General features: G+C 32.3%; 1 pseudogene; it reads left to right on the top strand.

Moving 5' to 3' along the window:
- The first annotated feature begins 20,653 nt into the window (after positions 1-20,653).
- On the top strand, positions 20,654-21,094 carry LOC143399320 (ubiquitin-ribosomal protein eS31 fusion protein pseudogene; annotated as a pseudogene).
- The last annotated feature ends 3,473 nt before the right edge of the window (positions 21,095-24,567 follow it).

Raw genomic sequence — 24,567 nt, 5'->3', positions numbered from 1 at the left:
AACAAGTATCCAAAAGTTATTCAATACTCCATATCCAGACACTTTGGAAGGTTCATATTGCAAGGTTTACAGTTATTAAGATTGCTGAAGTTTTCAAAAGTTAAATAAAATATTGTAATATATATATATGTGTGTATTAATGTATATACACACATACTCTTTGAACTTTCAAAAAATTTTGTTGAAATAACTCTTTTGAGACTAAAATGTTTTTTCTTTTAAAAATAAATCTATATTTAGCATCCTACTGATCAGTCATCCAGAAGATGATATTTACTTCCAAAAATAAAAAGTAAAAGCCTATGGCTTTCCTTTATGGTGTTCTCTAAATTACAACGGTTTGTTTATATCTCACTCCAAAATAGACTTTTTGAAGATTAAAAAATATTCCTCATTTATCTTCAAAATTTTTAATACTCTGTAGCAGCAGTAGTGTACTGGACTGTCAGTGGTAGCTAAAGAAAATGTACATTCAGTTTTAAATTATATTTGTGTCACTGAAAACCATCTATCAATCTATGTGTCATACTTTAAATGTTTATTTATCATGTAGTGATGGATTAAATGAAATTAATCTTTTGATTTGCGAAAATATTCTAGCATCCTCATGAATTTCAAGCATTGTTTCACTTACCAATATTTGACTATTACTTAAAAACTACCTATGGAGGGGGTGATTAATTGAAATGTAGTTTTCTCTGATGGACCCATTAGCATTGACCTGTTAGTTAATTACCTCTGTATATAAAGACATTTAACAAAACTTATTGTTAGCTTTGAACTGCATTGCCCCAAATGATGTCAAACCATAGTACCTATGAATGTGACCTTATTTGGGATAGGGTTTTGGCATATGATTAAATTAAGATGAAATCATTAGTCCAATATGACTGTGTTCTTTTTAAAAGGAGAAAGTTAGACACAGACATAGAAAAAACACACAGTGAGAATGCTATGTGAACGTGAACTCAGACACCTAGAAGTGTACTCATAAGCCAATAATGCCAACCATTGCCAGAAAACTGACAGAAGCAAGGAGAAAGGCATGGGACATATTCCCCTCACATTCCTGTAAAGAAATCAACCCTGCTGACACCTTGATCTTTGACTTCCAGTCCCCAGAACTGAGATAGTTACCTTCAGTTGTTTAATCCACTCGCTTTGTAAACAAATATAACTATAAACTAATACTAAAAATACGAATTTTCTTAACTGCTTATTATTTAAGGAATATATAAATGACTAGATTGACTAAAGTCTGAATAGTTTCTTTTGAAAGACTTCCTAGAATTAACCATCATTAGGAACTTGCAAAGAGAAAAGTCCAATTTGGGGAGAAGGCCTATGCAAAAGCAAGCACCCTAGCAGGAATGAAACTGGGTGGGTTTTTATGATTGGCTTTAGCATAGATTGGGATAGCATGAAATAAAGACAGGTAAAGGGATAGAGAAGATCCTAAACCTTTTAATTGTGTCCTTTTATTCTCCCCTCACTCCACCATTGCTTTTTCCTACCATGATACCTGCCAGAGAGATCATATGGGCGAAGCCTCTCTGCTTCTAAATTAGCCCAGAAGTTTAAAAAAAAAAAAAAAAGATTCCTGGTTTGCTTTCCTATGAAGATTTAAGATAAAATGTAAAGAGCAAGCAAGCGAACTGATACAGTGATGATAGAAAGACTAGACTCAGATTATATATTTTTTTAAAAAGGAATTTTTAAAACACATATTGTACATGAAGAGATGTAGCAGGGTACTAATAGTGCAGGCCTTTTAGAAATCAATAATTGGTGTTAGTAATAAGAACTGTGCTGACAACCAGCTGTGAAAGTGCCCTCATTCCTGCAGAGCAGAAGGGAAAGGAACCAGCCGATGATTACCAACTCCAAGTATTGCTTGCAGTCAAAGCTTCATTAAAAAAAATTAGTAAAATACTCTTTTTACCTTAAAATATGTGTCCCAGTATTGAAAGAGGTTCTATATAAAGAGTTCAGAATAGAACTGCTGCAAACTGTTCAAATCAAGGGTATTTCCCAGTTGGGCTACCGGCCTACATTGTGGAACTTACTCTTTAGCAAAAGCTCTTCTCCTCCCAATTAAAGAAAAAAGGTTGGGATGCCCACAGGTCTTTGCAGTATGTTTGGTGTGACTTTTAACCCCTCATTTCACCTTCTGTATATGGCTCTTCTTTATTACACCACCTGACACAGGAGCCAAATCTAGTCTGTACTACAAATTAGGCTGTTAGCATCTCTTTCACAATTTTTAAAAGTCAATGTAGAAATTCACTGCTGGCCCTTGCTGGTCTCCTATGCATGCATGCTGCCTGTGAAAATCCAGTCATTTATTTTTATTCAAATCAAAGAGAGACATTTTTGTTATGAAATAAGTTATTCAAAAATGTGCAGCAACAGATTTCATTTCTTAACAGCGTATTCCTGCACGTCTGAAATCCTACATGAATTAGCTTAATGAGGAAATATATCTAACTACTGAATAAGGAACCTTAGATTTCCAGCTTTGACTTTTAGCTGCAGCTCACTTGCTCACGACCTTACAAAATCCCTTAAATCTCCAAGAGCCCATTTCTCATTTTCCTCTGTGCTCCCATGGAGCTGATCCAATGGCTTTTAAGGGAGCTCTGAGCTTGGACAAGCTCTGAAGGGCATGGGGCAAGGCAAGCAATGGGCCCTGTGTTCCCTGCTTATCGTCCTGGAAAATAGGTATGATAATATCGGCCTCACTGGGGTCCCATTGCAATTAATGTTTGGAAAATGTTTTGAAATCCCAGAGTTAAAAAAAGCAATGCTAGTGCAAATTAGTTAAGTATTTTATTTCTAAAAAATTATTCAGATTATTCTAAGCCACTTTTCAAAAGAATTTGTAATGTAAAGGTATTTATAATACCTGGAAGCTTAGATTGATGTAGTAATTTAATGATCTTTTGAAAATTGCCACAGTAAAATATTTCTTTGATCTGAAGCATCTTGTTTCATAGGCATCAAAATTTTGTGGACTTATCTCATCACTTAAAAGCCAAGGAAATGAATCCATGGGAAGGGTGCTTTTCTTTGTGGATCTTGATTATAATTTCCGAATTTTCTGGAAGGTGGTGATGCTTCTCTTGGCTTGGTTTCAAAGTTGAGGAGGAAAGAACAAACAGTGAAAAAAGAATGTTGGAGGGAAAAAAAGAAAAGAACTTGATTTTACATTTTGTTAAGGAAAGAGAAAAGTTTTACAACCAATGGCCTTATAGAAGTTCTGATAAAAGATTCTTGTTTTGATAATGGTACAATATTGATGTCTTAAATTTTTGCTGCGTGTGTGTGTCTAAGTCCAACATCCTGGAATTAAAGATTGTTTCCAAAAATGTCTCTAAACAGTGTGTAAAAATGTTATTATTAGGAGTCTCTGAATATACAAACACCATATTAAGTTTAACACAGGGAAACCAAATTGAGAACAAGTGGTTATAAAGATGAATCTATTATTTGAATTTATTATATATAAGAACAATTATTTTAACTACAAAGGTTTTCATCATACTTGGTACAAAATATAATTGAAAAGTTGACTTACATGTGCAGTCTATTATATGCAACTAGGAATAGACAATGCTAGGTGCAAGGTAAAAGAAGTCTTTTGAAAATGTGTCTATTAATGCTTTATTACTGACAAATGTTCAGCTACACCATATAGTGTTCATATATCCTTGTAATTTAGTGTTCTTTTTTTGCTTTATTTGCAGTTTATTTAATATTTGAAAATACTTTTTGTATCAATTAGCAAATTAGCAGTTTATCTGGGTGGAAAAACCCCATCTGAGTTACTGAGTTACAAAGTGAATTGTTCTGCAGCTGCAAAATCAAGTGCCTCAGCTGAGTTAATGCTTTTCATTTCTTTTGCATGTGTCAGCATTAATGGAGGCAAGCTTCTATGAAGCCTTGCGTGTGAAGATGGTGCTGAGCAGACTAGATTCAATTCTGTTAGATTCAATTCTGTTAAATGCTTTTTGCATTTTTTTTTTTTTTTTTTTTTGGAATAAGGCACAAAAGGAGACTTCAAATCAGGCTGAACTTCAAGCAAAAGTTAATGCTATTCTCTTTTGGGTTCAACCACCCACTTTGCTTAAGGTCACTAGTTGAAGCTAATGCAGCTCAGAGGGGCTGCAGTAAACTTGGCATCTCCTTGATTAGGCTCCCTGCTGATCTAATACACATACTAGCTCACTTGCCAAGTCAAATAACACATTTAGTGAATTGGAAATAAGATTTAAGTGGGCCAGCACAATGCGGCTTGCCCTCTCATCTTTTTACCGAATCCTTCTCTTTGTATGCGAGGCTGTGAAAACTGCTCTTGTTAGAGGACTTAATCTTCATTTTTTTCCTGTAGATTATTTGGAAACAGGTCAATTGAATGTTGGAGCTGCTAACTCCTCCCACTAAAGAAAGAAACTGCTTGTGGCATACTGATTGCATCATTTAAATGAAAGGCACCTATTATTAAAGAGAAAATACTATAGTACGAGGGTCTGTTAGAATTAATAAAAAGAAATCCTGATATTAAATGCACCCCTTTTAACAATGTGTTTATTTCTTTGTCTTATAGACTCTTTTCTAAAGTGTGCCTTGTATTAACTGCTGGTGAGTAATGGATGGGGTTGATCACATCAGTATATATTCATCTCCCGTGGCTGTTCTGCTGCTGTTAATTCTTAAATACAGTAGGTTATAATAGGGTGACATTTCTATAGTGCCTTTCATAAGAGTAATCTAAAGCATGTCACATAATGTTTGACTTTGAACTATTCAGTTTTTTAGTGACACAAATCTCAGGGTAAATTTATGCCTTTGAGGTTTGTTTCTTTTAAAAATATGAGTCATTGTATTTGTTATGGTTTGAAATTTATCATAGATTCACCATAGATTATCAAGCTATCCATGCCATAATAATCTGTAACTGTCCTTATCTCTGTGTTAGATGTGCGGGGTTATGATGTGTATGGACTTTTTATGATCTACTTATCTCTTCTGGTCATATAGATTTATGTGTATCTCTATTCTGACTAAATCTGAAATCAGGACTTGAATTCTGAAGAAATAAAATACGCCTCTGTAAAATCCGAGTATTATTCCCTGACATCTGAAAGTTTAGAGAAAAATGAACATAATATCCTCTACAAAATGCAGAAATATATATTAATTGCTTTCTTTACAAAGTAAATCTTTAAATATGAGAAATATATAACATACAATTAAATTAAACAATGCATCCCCAGTTTGGTGGGGGTTTTTTTGGAATTATAACAACTAAACCTTATCAATGTCAGGAAACATTTTAAAATTTAAGTATTTGCAACAGTTGTTTCTGAATAGAAAGGATTTATTTACCAACACAACATAATGAAATGTGAAACAAATTATACTATTTATATTGTTTAATCATTACATTTCATCCATCAAATTGAAAACCAGATCTTTATACTGCATAATATATTTATCTTGAGAGTCTGCAAAACAGTGTTATTAATAATAATGAGGAATTAATCCACATAGCATCCTAACCTGGACTTCAGTTTGCAGTTGTTTCAAAAGTATTTTTAAGTTCTAGGGAACTACACAAATATGAAATCATTGATGTTACTTGTCATCTCACTCACTATATTTGTGCTCATTCTTTTATTTATTCTAAATCCTGGAAATGTGAAAACTCATCTTTGATGGAAAAGTAGAAAAACTGACAGGATCATACATTTGAAAAATGACAGTTAAACATGAAAATAATTACGAAAATTAGAAAATTCTCAATAGTCTGTGGTTTTCCTTTTCTTTCATATTGAAAAGAATTGTATTGTTTTTAATGCTTTAGCTACAGATAGATGGTATCTATATTCCAAGTAAGATCCCTGTCCCCAACTTCCCCCAAGGTACTTTTGCCTCCCCATACTTTGTCAGTTGAGATAAAATGTAACAGAGGCATACTGATGTTCCACTGTTTAGAAGATATCTTTCTCCAAGCTTGTGATTTTTCCTGTTTTCTTGCAACTACCATGAGAAATTTGGGGACATTAATACATCAGTAGGAAACGAAAATTGATGATTAATGTTTTTAAGTACCCATCACAACTCTCTGTTTTTGGATATTTTAAAAATGTGTCTTCTGTTGACATTCAGATGGTCAAAAGGCAGATGATATTTTAAACTTTTACACTAAGAATGTTCAGAAAAGCAACAGGATTAAAAGAAAAGACAAATTTTTATGCCTTGGAAGGAATTAACAATTAGTACCTTAGCTATCTCTCTCTCACTAACAAACATCTGCCAAAATTTCACCTGTTAATTCTTAGCATCTCAGCAAAACAATTTTCATTAACTGTATTTGACATATTTTCCTTCCCTTTCTTTTTTGAGATAAATATTATAATGTGAATAGAAATAAATACAAAAAATTGCAACACAATTACAAAACAATGATTTATTTACAATTGTGTTTACATTTGTTGACCTTTCAGAAAATTAATTGCAAACTTGCCTTCCTAGTCTAACTCCTAAACTTCAGAAATTTAATCTAAATTTAATTCCTCACAGTATTTTTTTCTCTTTTCTTTCCCCAAAAAACTACTCTGTTTTTTGTGGTTTAGAAAAGGGTATTTCAGCTTTATTTATCTGTATAATTTTTCACTCTCTCCAGAGGCAAAGTATGAAATCATATTTCCTAATTGTTATGTATGGCCATCATGTACAAAGCAATGACATCAGGATTGGTATATGATCTACATGTCCTTAAAAAGAACATAGGCCAGTAAGAATATACTTCTTTCATACATAATTTGAGTCCCTAGCAGCAAAAGAGCAAAGATCTAGAATTATACTCTCTTGATTGCAAAATTCACAGGAGCAATTTGAAACAGTCTGCTATTATCATCACCACTAACCAATTAGTTTGTGCAAAAAATAATGAAAAATTGCTAAGATAGTGATGTATATTTTGTACAGTATGCAAAGATGATAACCCCCCCCACCAACCATGAATATGGTTACTAAAAATATAGAAAGATGTATTATTAAAAATAGGACCTAAACTATAGGGTTAATTATTTTTTAACTAGTCAAGTGTTGATAAAGCAACTAAAGTTTACAAAAAGTCAAAGGTGAAATGTTTTAAGTTCTCCTGCCAAGAATGAAATTGCAGGCAGTATGTTTGTACTAACTCTACTCTTTTATAGCTCTATAACTCTTGATGACCCTAAATATTACATAGAATAAAGGTTTATGCAAAAACACTTTAAATGATTCTTTTACTTTCACCATTAAATTGTATTTTGGTAAATGTAAGATTCCTTTCATCTTGAATTCCTTTATTATGTCTCAAAATTGTCAAGTAGACATTTTGGAAATTAAGGAAATGTTTTATTTTCATGGCAACTATTTGTTTTATCTGAGATATGTAATAAACTGAGTCTAATAATAAAAAAGCATGTAAAATATAGTTATAATATTTTTAAAGAGACTAAAATCTATAAAGATTGGAAAATACATATTACTCTAAACTTCACTTTTCATTTTATAGACATCTATTGCATATTCATTATGATCTAGGTACTGGTTTTACTTCAGTTTTTTTTTTTTTTTTCACAGTAAGGTATTTAGGTAGACATGTAGAACAAAAACTGCTTGACTGCAGTGGCTCTATCTTATTATTTATCTAGGCTTCATTTATAGTAAGTTCTAGTCTCTGGTAGTTACTCTGTATACTATTAGTTATTTGAATAGTAGTTGATTATATGGAATTGAAATTTCTTTATTGGAAACACAGTATTTGCCTCAAAACTATTCGCAATTTTACCCTGAAAAGAAAAAGAAGCACAAAGTAGTTGAACTGAAATCTAATGATTTGTGGGGGATATATGAAATAATCAGGTTAGTTTTTTAAGTGTTTATGGTTTAACTTAAAGAAAAAAATTTTATTAATAATTATAAAAATAGACTTAAAAATTATGACCAAAACCACTGCATTTCTTATTCACAAATCGAAAACTTCTTCAATCCAGAGTTCTGCACTGTAAGAACTCATTACAGCTGGGAGCAGCGATGCACTCCTATAATTCTAGGGGCTCAGGAGGCTGAAGCAGGAGGATTGCAAGTTCAAAGCCAGTTTTAGAAAGGTCCTAAGCAACTTAACAAAACCCTGTCTCAAAATAAAAATTAAACAAAAAGACTAGGGATGTGGCTCAGTAGTTAAGTGCTCTGGGTTCAATCCCTGGTACCCCATCCCACCAAAAATCCTCTTTACTTTTTAAAATACAGAGATATAAAATGCATATCATATGTAAAGAGTATGAAATAAAGATCTTAACTCAAACTCAAGCAATATTCTATGCAGCAAAGAGTCATTTTTTTTCTTTGGTCTGATCTATAATAGTGCTTTTCAGAACTTAGGTTTTTTTAATTTATGAATATTTCTAATAAATGAAATAACAGGAATGATATCTTTCTTAACACAGAATATCAGAACAAAAATTGAGCATGCTTCCTTTGGCATTCAATTCTATTCTTGAAGTGGATTTGACATTTAAGAACGTTCTAACTACTCAGAAACCAGTTTGAAATGCATATATTCTATCAATTCCAGTATACAGTTTTTCTATCATCTGTTTTATGGAAAATCATGCCAAAAATCTGTATTGTACTGATAGGTCTACTTTAATACAGACTATATACCACATTCATTTTTCATCAAAGAACACAAATTGTACTGATAGGTCTACTTTAATACAAACTATATACCACATTCATTTTTCATCAAAGAGCACAACTGGCTAAAGATGGGTAATAATGAAAACGGATATGGCATAGACAGAAATAGAATTATAATTCTCTCTATGCAAAGGAATGACCTTCTTTACTCACTAATGGAAATATTTTATGTCATAACACTTTACCCTATTATAGATGCACTTATTTCTTTCCTCCCTCGCCATCTATTCATATGTGAGTAGTATACATGCTAACAATATGAACTCTTTTCAATTTACAGCACTGTAAAAATGTACCTGCATTTCTTATTATCTGAGTCGATGGATTAATTAGAACTAGTCAAGGTTATATCCATGTGTATCTATGAAAAATGTTTCTAATTGGCCCTGAGACTAATATTCAATTACAAATCTTTTCCATTTGATTCATTCCTTTCTTAGAAAGGATTATGTTGATGGGATTCAGGTAATGGAACTTGGTGGCTTAGGATAAGCATTAAAACATCCTTCCAGCTTTCAAATAATGTGATTAAGTTTTATGAAGTTTGTTTTTCTTCTTAAAATCTTACTGAGGTCAAGTGCTCATGTGATTCCCTTAGAGTAGAGCTGAGAAGTTGGATAAGTTGAAGAGGTGTTACTAATCTTTTAAAATGCACTCATTAAAGTTCTAAAAAGATTTGAAATACTCATTTCCCAGTACCACAATACTTAAGTTAATAAATGAAATACATAATTCCTCTTACTGAAGTCCTCATTATAGACTTTGGACTGATATGTTCTACAAAATACCTAGAGAGTTCATGTGTACAGTGATTAATGAACAAAGAATGATTAAACAAGAACTTAGTTTAAAACTAAGGTAAAACAATATATGTGTTGTCAGTAACCTAAAATTGTTCTCTAGTTATTTATCAAGCCTATCAAAACAGGCTTGCATTGTTTTTTTTACCTTTAAAAAAGCAGCAGAGATGTAACTTTATATTTAAGTTTATGTATGCACTTAAAATTTGTCAAAGATGTTAAGCAATACACATCATTCAATATTTCCATTTTTTGTGTGCAAAGAGCTTGAATTGCACGGTATCTTCTTTCCCCTTGAAAGATGAAAAAACAACGTATTAGGTTACAACTGGAACATTTGAAGATTTAGTATCGAGAAATTAAATGTATCATGAAACGATAGGTGGAGTTTAATGTACACCCTATCAGTGTTGGTCAGTGACCTGGAACGTTTTCAGGATTAGTATGAATAGAAAATATTCCCTTCTATTTTCTCTCCTTATAGGAATCTATTTTAGTTTCTCTCCCAGTAGGTCAAAGGCTCTTTCCAGTGATTCTAAATAGGAAGAAATTTCAGGAATCAAATTATATTAATGAAGAACCCCAATGCAAAAAGCTGTATAAAATGAATGTCACATATGAATGTAAATATTTATATATAAATTCCTCTATAATTATTACATATCAACATTATGTGCCATATGATTAAGAATCTATGTTTATGCTTACACATATTCTTTTCCAAAAATGATATATTTTTATAAAGAAAAACATAGAGAGATATTGGTAAAATTCTTAACTGAAGCATATGTGGTGGATAAATCTGAAGATAGGTGCAGATATATTTCATGACGAATATTTAACTATTGGTCATATTTATAGGAAACCTCAGTCTTCTGATTTATATTATATATGCTGTGTATAGGATCACTAGAAATTTTATTAAGCCAAGCATTCGTGGAGCTTGATAATTACCTTTGAGTGAAAGGAGGTACACATCTCAGAGGAATACCTCTTTTGCTTTAGAGGAAATATTAATTGAAGTCAATTTTGGATTAGACCCAAAATGTTGTAAAATTTGCTGTCTCCAAATCCTGATTTTTAAAATGAGGACCATTCTAATGGTTTTCAAAGCAAGGTGACACATTAATTATATTAGTGCAGTACCAAGAAACAAAACTGGTAAGCAGTTTAATACTTGAAAATATAGGGGTAGTAAAGTAAGAATTTTAATTGTATAATAAATGTTTATATTTTCCAGTTTTTTGAATTCCAAAAATAAAATAGTTTATTTTTCTATTAATTTTCAGAAAACTTTCTGTGATTGGTTTACTTATAATGCTAGTTTTTCAGCTTAGAAAGATATTTCTAGGAAAAGTAACAACTTTGAACTTTGATCTGAATTAGATTCTGACAAATTTATTGCTTTCATTGGAATGTATTATATTACCTAAATAGTAAAGCTAACCATGGGATATATAGAAAAAGAAATAATAATTATTGTTTTTAAGCTGTATGAATTGCCTAAGCATTTAGCAAAATTAGCAAGTTTTAGATGCCTGTGACTGTTGAGCCCAAATTTTGACTCTATCATGTAGGCCGTATTACATGAAATAATAAACCTTCTTGTTTTCTCAAATACAAATATTTTTTAAAATTTCGTTTTTAACTTTGTGATTCTTCCTATTTACAGTTTCTGCAAATGCCAATAGCTTATGAGTAAGGCATGTTTCTCACTAACACTTGCTTTGGAAATGGACACTGGAGAACTGATGACCTGGAAGATTGCCCAAGCTGCTATGACAGACATATAATCAACTGTTTGACCACCCTGTGTTTGCTTTAGATCCCATATTAGTCTTGTGTTTTTTTTCTTCACAAAGCTGTAGAACAGCTGTTCTTCAAAAGAACATATGTTGAGGACATGGTAACTAAGTTTGCCTTCACTAAAACTTGAATTCTTTGAGAAAAATATGCCAAATGACAGTATTAATCTTTGAATCACCTCTGGAATCCTCAGTGTCACGTAGATCAAAGAGTTCATTGTGTAATGTTTATTTAAACTTAGCCTTTTATTTCCCCCAGCAGAAAGTTTGTATACTGTCAATGTTTTTGACCCTAAGGGTGGGGGAGAAAGAAAGAAAATTTGAATGGAATGTTTTTACTCTCATATATGAGATAACAAAGAAGAAATAAAGTTTAGATTTTTTTTTTCTAGGATGTGTATTTTGCTTACATCTCTCTCTTTGACAATCCATCTTTTGTGATATTTTGTTTGTTGCCTTGGTGTCATGCACTTTCGTGACATTAAACATCATTTATTTAAGTTTAGGCAACAGTTTATCTACAAATAAGAAAAGTATTTAATGACATAGTTTCTAAATAAATGCAAAACCAAGCATATCGAATAATACTTTAATAAAATTTTATCATCAACTAGGTCAAGAAGGCATTAACTGCTTTGCCAAATCTAGACCCATACATACTGTGTGTGTATGTGAGCAGAGACAAATATACATATGCACACATATGCACATATGCATATACACACACCCCTGTAGGGAATGGTTATGGCAATGAACAGAATTTGCATTCCTCTTGCATTGGGCTTCTAGGCACTAATTTTACCGTTCACAATATATGTTTCATTTTGAGTAAATAAATCACGACTTTAACATCCTGATTAAGTGAGTTAGGTTGGAAAAAAAAAAAAAAAAGAAATCACATGTTTCTTATTGTAAACTGTTAAATTCTCTTCCCCAGCTTTTGGATATAGCATTTGTTCACAGAACCTTTTCCTATTGATTTACTCAACCTCCTCGTCTCATCACTGACCATTTCATAAAGTTTATTGTATTCCTAAATATTGTGCCATAGACACATAGTAGGTGATTATAAACATTATTTTCACACTAATATCTAGGGGTAAGTTACTGATAATTATTGGTAACTTATTTTATATTAACAATTCAAGAATCCTGTCAGTGCCATTTTTCCTTGCTCTTTGGGGCACAAGTTTGGAAACATGAAGGTTTGTGCACTTTTCATGTAAATATAGAGCCAGGAAGTATGATGATTATTTACTGTAATTTAAACGGCCTTGGCATTATCTCCATATGAGAATACCTTCCCAATCTTTCTTGGAAAATTCATACATATTTCCAAAAATATTTGAAATTTCCTGAGAATTATCAAGTAAAAAATAAGGAAAAACAGAAATGAGAAGCAAAGTTTACAAATCAACTTTGAGATATTATTTGTTTGAAGAAATCCATTAACATCCAGTTAAAAGCAAAATCAAGACAGCCAGGCAGTCAGAATCAAAGGTTAAAGTTGACATTTCCTGGAACTAAAGCAAGAGCACATAGGTAAGAGGTCACAATCTAATAAGTCAGTCTTGCTTGTGGTTACTGTAATGTGAAAAGTGTTTATTCTTGGCCCTGTTGGCTGCTTGCAATAAATCATCCTTTAAAATAGATATCAATAGGCTAATAAGTTAATACAGTAAACTACCTCCAAATAATATGAGTGGTATTCTAAAATACTGTATAGAAACAACCATTTTGGAATTAAAATGAGTTATCAAGTTAAACCCCAAATCTGTGTTTCTATTAACCTTGATGCAAGATAAAAAGGATTTTAATGTTACTCAATAATGTGCACTGGTAATTTCCAGTGTTTCAGTATTTTCTTCAAGTTATGTTTATTTGGAATATTTTACCAGAAGAAATTCAAAGGAATGAAGATAGGAATGTCATAGAATCTCTAAAGTAAAATCAAAAACAGACCTAAACTCTGAATTAGTAAAATTAATGTTTATTTCAACAGCAAAATCAAGTTCAAAGCAAGAAAAAAAAATGATTTTCATCATTAAAAAAAGTTTACATCAACCCAAAGTAATTTCCAGATTTAAGGCCATCCTTATCAAAATGCCAATGACATTCTTCATAGAACTAAAAAAAAAAAAAAAAAAAAAAGCAATTCTAAAATGTATATGAAACTACACACAAACTTTGAATAGTCAAAACCATTTTGTGGGAAGAAAAAAAAAGCAGGAAGAATTTCACTAACTTCAAAACATGCCACAAAGCTGTTTTCATCAAAATAGTCTGTTGTTGGCATAAAAACACACATAGATCAATGGAAGTTTTAGAATAGAAAGCCTAAAAGTAAACACAGGAATATACATCTGTTTTTTTGTTTTGTTTTGTTTTGTTTTGTTGTTGTTGTTTGTTTGTTTGTTTGTTTGTTTGACAAAGATGCTAAGAACACACATAGGAGAAAAGAGTCCTTCAATAAATGGTATTGGTAAAATTCAATATCTTCATTTAGAAGAATGAAATCAGACACCTAGATCTCACCTGTTATATGTTCAATGAAGAATTGATTAAAGATTTAAATGTAAAACCTGAAACTATGGAACTTCCAGAAGAAAAGATAAGAGAAATGCTTCAGTTCGTCACAGTGAACAGGGGATTTTGAATAGGACCCTGAAAGCACAGAGTAAAAAAAGAAAAAATAACAAAAGTAACCAAATGGGGTTATCAAACAAAAATACTTCTTCTTCTGCCCATTGGCAGAATGCAGGGACAGTCTATAGAATGGGAGAATATGTTTGTAAGCTACACATCTGACAAAGGGTTGATATCTAGGATTGTCAAATACTCAATATCAACTAAACAAATAACCTGTTTACAAATAGACAATATAACTAGAAAGATACAAATGGTCAACAGGTACATAGAAAATATCACTAATCATCAGAAAAATGCAAATCAAAACATTACACAATGTATATTTCAAAACATTACCTGTTGATACAATAATAAATACATTATTTATCTTGTTATGTGTCAGTTAAAATAAATTTGAAATAAAAAAGCTTCAGGAAGCAACAAGTACTCTAATGCCAAAGTTAAAAATGCTTTTAGAAACACTTTCAGTAATTCAGTCAATGTCAATACAAAAATTAAAGTTTTCAACCTCTGGAAAATGGGTCTTGAAACAAGAAAGGAAAGGAACAAGTAGGGAAATAGATGCTTTGTGTGTTTAAAAATTAATTTGATGACTTATAACAGAAATATTAAATATTTTAGCTATACTCATTTTTCAATGATTTTTATTTGGTGTTGATATTTCATTAATAATGGATAATAATTAACAGGATAACTTTATCTTATTTATTATCAAATATCTACCATTGATAGACATAAATTTAACATTATTGAAATTTCTAATCTTATTACAGTGTATTTGTGCATAATCATAAATGTGCATTTATTATTATTGTTTATTTCATATTAAAAACTTTTGAAACTTCTAGTATAACTCTAGAACATAAAATATTTCACCGTTTCTTATTTTGTTTAATCATTAATACTTAAAATACTTAATTGATATGAATGACTCATGATCTCAGCAATCCCATGAATTTTTTTAGAATTCCAGTGTTCTGTTCCTAAGACCTGAAGATTAATATCTGTTGGAAATGGAAACACTAGACTGGGATGAGTTCCAGCATTTTGTTTGTGACCTTGTCAGGTTCCTTAAGGTAAAACATGACTCAAAACGATAACTAGTTAAACAAGGCCAGAGGCTTTTTACACAATGACCATGGTTGATTCATTCTGCTTCCGAGTTGTAAGGTTCTGAGTTTACAAGTTAGAATTTACCTCTGCTCTGAATACTTTCTATATGTTATCTTCAGGTAGGAATCCTATTTATTTCAGGTATGCATTTCTTTAGTACTTGCATACTGTTTCATGTTAACAAATGATAGCAATGACTACTTGTTTTTCTAGTTATCAATGATCAGAGACAATCTGAGGTTGGAATCCAAAATTGGATTACATTTTATGTAAACGTAAACCAAGTTCACATTATTATTCATAAAGATTTTAATCCTATTGTACATATAAAGTGAGATGTATTAGAAGTTGAAAATTTCTCCCTGAGTTTACAAATCCATATTTTAAAGAACTGATTGCAAAGTTGCATATTCCATCAAAGAGAAGTGATAAATTATCATCTCGAATATTTGAAAGCTGCCAAAATGTATCCTTTGATTAGTCCGAACAATGGAGTAAACACAGTCATTCCACTTTGTTAGTAGACCATTTTATAGTGTTTTTATAGTTTTCAACTTAGTATATAGTTATTAACCATATAATTTTCTTCTAACCAAGCTATAATCAATTTATTTTCTTGCATCACAAAGTTTTTAAAAATGTCTTCAAGACAATTTTTATGATAATAAATTTACTTCATAACAGAGGTAAACCTAATTAATGATTTTCAGAAAATTACCAAGATAATTTTCCTATATTATGTTTATCATTATAAGCTCTTCTGTAACAAAATATGCATTTGGGTTAGAAAAAAAATGATATATTATAGTTCTTCATAATCCACAAAATTTGCATCACAACAAACAGAAATTGGTACTGTGATTGCTTTCTGGGGTCTGCATGTGTTCTTCTGGAGTCAAGATTGAGATTCATTAACATTTCAACTTAAAAATGCTTGATATTTTACCCTATTTCTGGCTCAAGACATTCTACCCCTCCCCCCAAACAGCAAAGAAAAACAAAAAACAAAACCAAAAATGCTATATCTATATTGTTTAGCTTATTAATCTTAAACTTTTATTTTTCATTTTTTTTTTTTTCTGAGAAAGGAGCTCACTAATTTCCTGAAGATCTCATGAAGTTGCTGAAGCTGGCCTCGAATTTGCAATCCTCCTGCCTCAGCTTCTGGAGTTGCTAGGATTACAGGTATGCACCACTGTGCACAGCTATGATAATTTTTATTCTTGATCATTTATTAGATGTTAACATATCCATTTCAAAAGGTATAGGTGCTATCTTTGTAAATTTCACAAAACCCATCTTCTTTTCTTAGCTTTATTTCACAGTCAGCCAGAGTCAGGCAGAGTAAACCCAAATTCCACCACCCATGTGGGTCATGGGTGAGAAATATTTGTTTTTAAATTTAAACAATGGGGGTTGAAATTGTGGCTCAGCAGTAGAGCGCTCACCTAGCATGTGCAAGGCCCTGGGTTCCATCCTCAGCACCACATAAAAATAAAATAAAGATATTGTGTCCAATTACAACTAAAAAATAAAATTAAAAAATTTAAAATAAATAAATTTAAACAATAATGCTGGGTGCAGTGTGTACATCTCTAATCTAGCAACGTGGTACACTGAGGCAGGAAAATCACAAATTCAAGGCCAGTCTTGGCAACTTGGCAAAACTGGTTACAAGGGGGTGAGGCTTAGAGGCAGAATGCTCCTGGGTTCAAACTCTAATAAATACCATACCACAAAAAAGAAAAAAAAAAAAAGAAAGAAAAGGATAAAGAAAGAAAGAAAGAAAGAGAAAAATTCAAAGAATATTTTAAATAGAAAATCATCAGTGAGTAATTCTACTATAAGTGTGAAGCATATCTTACATGTCATCAAATTACTGTTTTCCTTGTCCTACTTAAGATAACCCAGATACCTACCACAGACTAAAATTGCAACAGCTCCCATCCTTATAGATGTAATAATGTTCATGCCAATACAGGGCTAGTCTTTGGCAAAACTACAATTATCAAGTCAGCTATAATTCTTCCTACAGTTTTAGAATACCCACCCCATGTGATCTGTTCTTCAGATGTATCTTCTATATTTCAGAGATTCGTTTACTTCTTTCCCCCATTTTTTTGGAGAGGATACCAGGGATTGAATTCAGGGACACTCGGCCACTGAATCACATCCCCAGCCTTATTTTGTATTTTATGTATAGATAAAGTCTCACTGAGTTGCTTAGAACTTCATCATTGCTGAGGCTGGCTTTGAACTCGAGATCCTCCTGTCTCAGTTTCCCAAGCCACTGGGATTACAGGCATGTGCCATGGTGCTCAACCCTATTTTTTTTTTTTTAATTAGAAAAATATTTTTCTTTTAGATCCAATTCTAATAGACCCACATTCACTCATTTCCATGTTATAAATGGCTGCTTCAGAGTCATATGATTCACAAAACCTCAAATGCTTATTTTCTAGGCCTTACAAAACAAAACAAAAGATGTTTGCAGATGCCTGTCTAGACCAGTCTTCTCCAATCTGAGTATACATGAGGGAGAGAGCTTAGTATAATGTAATTAATGAGCCCCAGCCATATGGTTTCTGATCTGGGGCTAGGTACAAGAAGTTACATAGCTTAAATTTCTAGGTGATGCTGATTTTGCTGGGGTAGGGACTCCCACATTGAGAATCACTTTTCTAAATTGTGGAGGTGATCTCCTCTTGTGAAGAAATTGTAGAGGTGCTCTGTGTCATACGAGCCAGTAGGAGTCACTTTTAAAGAGCAGTTTTCTTCAAATAGCATTTGCCCTGCCTTCAAGCCTGAAAAGATAGCATTACTAAGAATAATCTGAAATGTAACCTATAAGAATTGAATTTTCAACTCTCTTCCTTAAATGACTTTAAGGTGTGTTTTTGTTTGTTTGTTTGTTTGTTCAAACTTATTCCATAATAAATGCACTCTCTTAACCTTGTAGTCAACTTATATATTTATGACATGGTGCTAGGCACAGGATCATATGAATGACTGTAATCCCGGCTACTAAAGAGATTGAGGCAAGAGAATCACAATACAATGCCAGGCAGTACCATTTAGGGAGACCTGTCTCAAAATAAAATAAAAGAGCCTGGAGATATAGCTCAGAGGTGGAATGGTCGCCTAGCATATATGAGGCCTTGTGTTCAATCGGAGAGCACCGAAAAAAGAAAAAGAAAAAAAAAACAAAAAAACTCTTTGAGGTAGATTTGTATCCATTTTATGAATGGAAAAGAAAAAAAATAACTATAGAACTTGCTATACTGAAGTGATTTACTGATTAACTGGGGAATACTATATGATTTAAATGTGTCCCCCAAAGTTTATGTATTAGAAACTTTATCCCAAATTCAAATGTTGTATTTGAAAGTAGGTCCTTTATAAGGTCATTAGGATTAGATGAAGTCATGAGGGTGGGTCCCTCATATTGGTGTTCATAACCTTGTAAGAAGAGAGACCTAAGCCCACACTTTTGCTCTGTCCTGCCACGTGATTTCCTCTGCCATGTTATGGTGCTGCAAAAGAATCTCATCAGTTGCTGGCCCCTTAATATTAGACTTTCCAGACTCCAGAAACATGATTAAGTAAACCTTTATTCTTTATGAACTCCCCAGTCTGTGGTACTCAGGTAAAGCAACAGAAAATGGACAAAGACAGTGTATATAATTTGAATATTCTAAATTTTAGTCCAGTATTAGTCTTCAGTAGATTTTACTATTGTTCAAAACTGATCTGTTTAAACAGACAAACATATGTGCCATCTCGGTTAAAAATTAATTATTTTTAAAAATGGATTAATACTGAGCTGAGTATTTGAACTTTCAGTACTAAAGATACTAACCTATAAAAAATATGAATCTCTCATAAACTACTGCTCTTGCAGAAAAAGAAAGGAAGTCAAATACGAAAGTGTGGTGGCTGTGGTCAATGAAAATGTGGTTTTCTACACTATGATGTGCAATTGGGACCAATAGTTTATTGTTATGATAGAAGCATCCTTTTGCTGGATATTAACCAAATGTCATTAGGCAAAAGCAATTGTGGAAACAGCGGTAAGATGCTCACCTTGGTTAATGATTTGGAAAAAAAATCCCTAGAGATTGAAAAGTGGGTGCAGTATATCCGTTTCTTTTATTGACTTTGATGCACTATTGGAAATTGAAACCACTTCAGATGAATAAAAACCAGTCTATTAAAGTATGATGGGGGGAAAAGGCTTGAGTGAGATTAATATTTAAAGTGTTCACAGCTGGTAAGTAGTTTAAAATACAATAGCAGTAGCTTGGTCTCAGGCTCTTTATTTTATTTTTTAGGTTACAAATGTTGCACTTTATGAGACTATCTTGAGGTAATAGTTGTATAGTAAAATTATATGATAGATTCTCTCATTAGTATGTTTTCTCACAGATCTGTTTAGAAATCATTATAATAGTGGGGGCTTTCTGCTTTGTGATAGCTTTCAAGGAAGAATAAAGAGTTGTTTTTTTTTTAAGTTTTCCAATCTTTGCTTTATAATGAAGTGAAAATTATAATAAACTAAGAGAAATAAGTTGTATTGATATTTTAAATTCTTGTTTTATATGTTTCACCTTTAGAAAAATGCAAATTAAGCAAAATTTCATTAGATAGTTTGTTCTATTGATTTGTTATTTGTTTTGAATACAGAATAGAATATTCATTATTACAGTAGTTCTAAATGAAATATGAGTAAGGCAATAAGAAGCAGTAGAAAATATCTTAAACAAGAAATCAGAAAATCTGGACTCTTCAGGTTTTTCCATTCACTGAAATTATGACCTTAGAAAATCACCTAGATTTTGAACCAAATCACCTCAATTTTTAATGTTATTATTTCATTATTTGATACCTACAATTTCCTTTTAGAAAAAAGTCTTGCGATCACATGAGATATAATTCTGTAAGTTCCTTCTTTATGACCTGATATTAAATTTGCATTCCCCTCATGAATGCAAATTTAATATCAGGTCATAAAGAAGGAACTTACAGAATGGGAAAAAAATAAGAAGAGAAATGAATTACAGTAGATGGGGTAGAGAGAGAAGATGGGAGGGGAGGGGAGGGGGGATAGTAGAGGATAGGAAAGGTAGCAGAATACAACAGTTACTATTATGGTATTATGTAAAAATGTGGATGTGTAACCGATGTGATTCTGAAATCTTTGTAATGTTTTGAATAAAAAATAAATAAAAAATTAAAAAATTAAAAAAAATAAATAAATAAATTTGCAGTATTTTCTAAATTCTGTTTTAGAGGTTAGTTTTAAATATCATGAAGTATCAGTTAACTTTCCAAAGTTGGATACAATATTCCCACCAACTCCCCCAAATTAATTTTACATTATGAATTGTCAATTTTCATGCAGAATTAGAATTGTGAATCTGGGGCTGCACATGTGAGCTGCAGCTAGTCTCTGGCCAGCAGCATATGTGTCCCCTTGTCTGGTATCCCACGGTGTAACCTGTCTTCCTTTTTCTCAGTGGAACTGGTGCCAAGATGTAGATTTTTGGAAAAACCCTTCCAGGGAAGACCATCAGACTTGAGGCTTAGCTCTCCAATACTAGAAAATGTAAAGGCAAATATCCAGGATAAGGAAGGGGATTCCTTCTGATCAGTAAAAAGTGAACTTTGCTAATCAGCAACTGAAGATGATGCATATTCAAAAGGAGTCCACCCTCCCTTTTGTGCTGAGGCTTCATGGCAATGCTAAGAAAAGGAAGTCATCTGGTATCACTCCCCCCCAAAAAAAGAAAGAAGGTAAAGTTGACTGTCCTGAAATACCTTAAGGTGGGTGAAAATGGCAAAATTCATCATCTTGATCAGGAGTCTCCTTCAGAAGAATGTGCTTCTGGAATTTTTATGGACAGCCACTTTGACAGACATTATTGTGGCAAATGTTGTCTGCCTCCTTGCTTCAACAAACCACATAACAAATAATTGTGTATTAGTTAATAAAAGATGTAAAATGACAATGAAAAATTGTGGATATGATGATATGAAAATATATAAATGCTTATATATATTTCAGTGGATATAAAAGTACCTCCCAGATATATATAAAGCCTATAGGATAGTGTATACCATCAGCAGTAACTTCATGATCCATAAGATTCTAAAATTTACCATGTGACATTTAGAATTTGATGATCTTTCTTTTTTCATTTTTCTCTTTAGATATACTTGACAGTAGAGTGTATCTTGACATATTATACATACATGAAAAAATTTGATGATCTCTCAATCTTTCCTTAGGTTCTTCAGTATCTAATGAGTAGCCTTAGTTCTAGAAGCTCTCAATTTGGAATGTAGAATCACAACTGTGTATTCATAATGATTAGTGAAATATACATTAATTTCATTTTATAAAATAGAGAAATGAAAATTATTTTGTGCTGGTTTATTTATTTGCAGTGCTTGAAATCAAACCCAGTACTTTGTGTATACTAGGTAAGAATCCGACTTTAAATGAATAATCAATGATGGAAGATTTGTTCTTATTTTTCATTATTAATTCTATTTTTATTCATCCATTGGGTAAGAATTAGCTAGAAACCATAGCTTTATTTTATTTTCTATGTTTCAAATACAACTCAAGGCAAGGTATTTACAGTCCCTGAAATATTCTACCCAACATTGTGACATCTTTTAGTATACACATATTAGAAGCCTCCATAACATTCACAGGGGAAGAAAATGGCTCTGGTTCCTTGTTTGTGCCTCCTGTGGTGTGTTCTTCTCTATGTTGTCCTGATTCTAATGTGAATCCTCCTGCCTTCCTTTTATTTCCCACAGTAATCATGAGCACAAGGCTAATGCATGTAACAGAATTCTGATGAGGATGACCTTGTTCCACAAAAAGTTACAGGAAATACTGGACAATCTCCACGCCTTGTGAACTGCAAACTAGTAATTACTCCAAGTCTCACTCCGTGGCCTCTGCAAAGGTCAACTAGGCCTCCCTTTCTTCCTCACATTCGACCCCCTTTTCCTTCTTGGTCCCAAAGCTGTCCCCTATTCCTCAGTCCCACCCTTCTCACATTACCTCAAGTGGTCAGAATTTATCATAAGAATTGACAGAGAGAAAAGAGACACCAAAAAGGCTTCTGTAGCCTATGTGCTAGGCTTTATGAAGAACTGCAACATCACTCAGCAAGCCCTTGGGGGTGGGCCCCACTAAGCCCTACTCTGGCAAAGCAATCATGTTAGATGCTCAGCTATTCTAAGGCCCCATCTCCTTGGCCTGTTCAGCTCCACTGTGAAACTTTTCTACCGTCTTCTCTAGTTCATGTCTTAGTCTATTTTATGACTTTCTAACTTCTCTACAGAGCTTTTTGGTCTTTTAATTCCCTCTGTGTTATAATTTCTGTGCCCCCCAATTGTGAATCTCAATTCTGTAATCTCTTGAAAATGAGGTCTGATTGCCTCAATCATTTGCAGTGACATGGAGAACATTCCTTTTTCATAGAATTTTCTTTCAAGGCTACTTCATAGGCTTTTGTCCCTCTCATGTCTGGAATTTGGGGCACATTTAGTTGAACTAATACTGGATCCATTTGTTGATGTGTTCATATGATGCAAAACATTGCAATATGTACAAACACTTTAGAGTGTTTGACTTACAGGTAAGTGACTGACTTATTACTCAATGTTTCATGGATTTTCTTCCACTTTAGAGTATAATTGGATTGTTCAACTCTATGTGAGCTCGACATATTTATATTTTTTCAGAATTTTTATTTTAAAATCACCAATACCTGGGAGAAATTGTATAATTATGTGAAAGATATCTTTCTAATTTTTAAGAAAATGATTAAAATTTCAATTACTTTATGAGCAGAAGTAAACTAGATTTTTATAGAAATTTACTAAATTCATAATTTGCTGTTTCAGCATACATTTTTTTCTTCTTTAATATTTTATTTTCAAAAGTATGAATTAAGGACCTTAGGAAAGTGCTTTATTGTATATAAAGTGGTATTTAAAATATTAATGAACTCAAATTTTCAAGATTTAACTAGCAAAATTTCATAAGTAAAAACAATGATTCTCATAGAAGAAGTAATAAGAAAAATTAAGAGGTTAGTAATATGTATTTGTATCATAATAAGCCTCAAAATAAACCTTTTAGGAAACTCTAAATGAAAAATTCAGTGAATGTAAACATATCATTATAAACTTCTGAATAAACCAAATAAGTGGTAACAAATTGGATGATAATGATGCAAATAACTGAAAAAGAAAGTTGTACTGCTAAAAAGTAAGAGAGCTATTGATTAGAATTCATGTCTAACTTGAAAATATTGATGGTTCACTGTTTGACAAATATCATTCCAGAGAACTTCAGGAATTTCTCAGTTTGTTTGCAAATTCGTAGCATGAACTTTGACATGCCATGTGTTTTGAGCAGTCACACTTAGAATTCAGGATAAACTTCCCAGAAAATTCTATGACTATTTTAATTTATAAATATCAAATTATTATTATTCTAAAATGCCGGGGTCCAGCCCCAGCGGGGTCCAGGGAGTCCTGAAGGAGGAGTGGCGTCGGCGAAATGATGAGACAGGAGTCGTTACGTTTGAGCAATCTCCAGAGAGAGAGCTAAAGCAGCTTTCTCTGGGTCCCCTTTTTATTACAATTTTTCTCATCATTATAGATTTACAATACGTCATTGATTATATAATTTAAAACTTTGCCAAGACATGACATTTCCTTAACCATGATTGAGAGCACACCAATCTACATTCTTCCAGGATATGATCCCCAGCCATACAATCATCAAAGTACAGAATCATCAATAAAACATGTCACCAATTTACATCCTTCAGATTTTCCCAAGATTTACTATTTTTCCCAAGATATGTTATTTCCTTATTAACTAATGCCAAACTACGTAACCAGACTCTAAGTCTCCTAGCCAATCATTAACCTAAAGTACACTTGTACTTTATTTTTAATTCAAAATTCCCATCTAAAAAAGTCCCTTTAAATCTTATATTTAAAATATCCTAAAGTTTATGAATCATCCTTAAAACATATCAGAAACCTATACAACTAAAGACTTAAGAATTTCTAAACTTAAGAATCTAAATAAAATAATATTTCTAACATTATTTTAAAACTGTGTCTTATAAACCTATTTTAATTGATTCCTAAATTTATTCTCATAAAACTGGTTGAGCTGCTTTCTCGAAGAGTTTCTTTGTTTCTCAGTCAAGGTACACTAGTTCTCAAAGAGTTTGTTTCTCAGTCAAGGTGCACTAGTTCTCAAAGAGTTTGTTTTTCAGAGGATGATTGTTGTCCATTATTAGGTTTGTCCACAATGTACTAAGATAGAAGAATAGCCTTTTACTTTGTCCTTGATATGCTGAGGGGTGGGTAGAACGGCCTCCAAGGCATGAACTACCTGTTCT

The sequence above is a fragment of the Callospermophilus lateralis genome, chromosome 5, assembly GCF_048772815.1.
Source record: "Callospermophilus lateralis isolate mCalLat2 chromosome 5, mCalLat2.hap1, whole genome shotgun sequence".
In the NCBI taxonomy this organism is placed as follows: Eukaryota; Metazoa; Chordata; class Mammalia; order Rodentia; family Sciuridae; genus Callospermophilus; species Callospermophilus lateralis.
The sequence above is the reverse complement of the archived record's forward strand: the minus strand, read 5'-3'. Positions and strand labels throughout refer to the sequence as shown.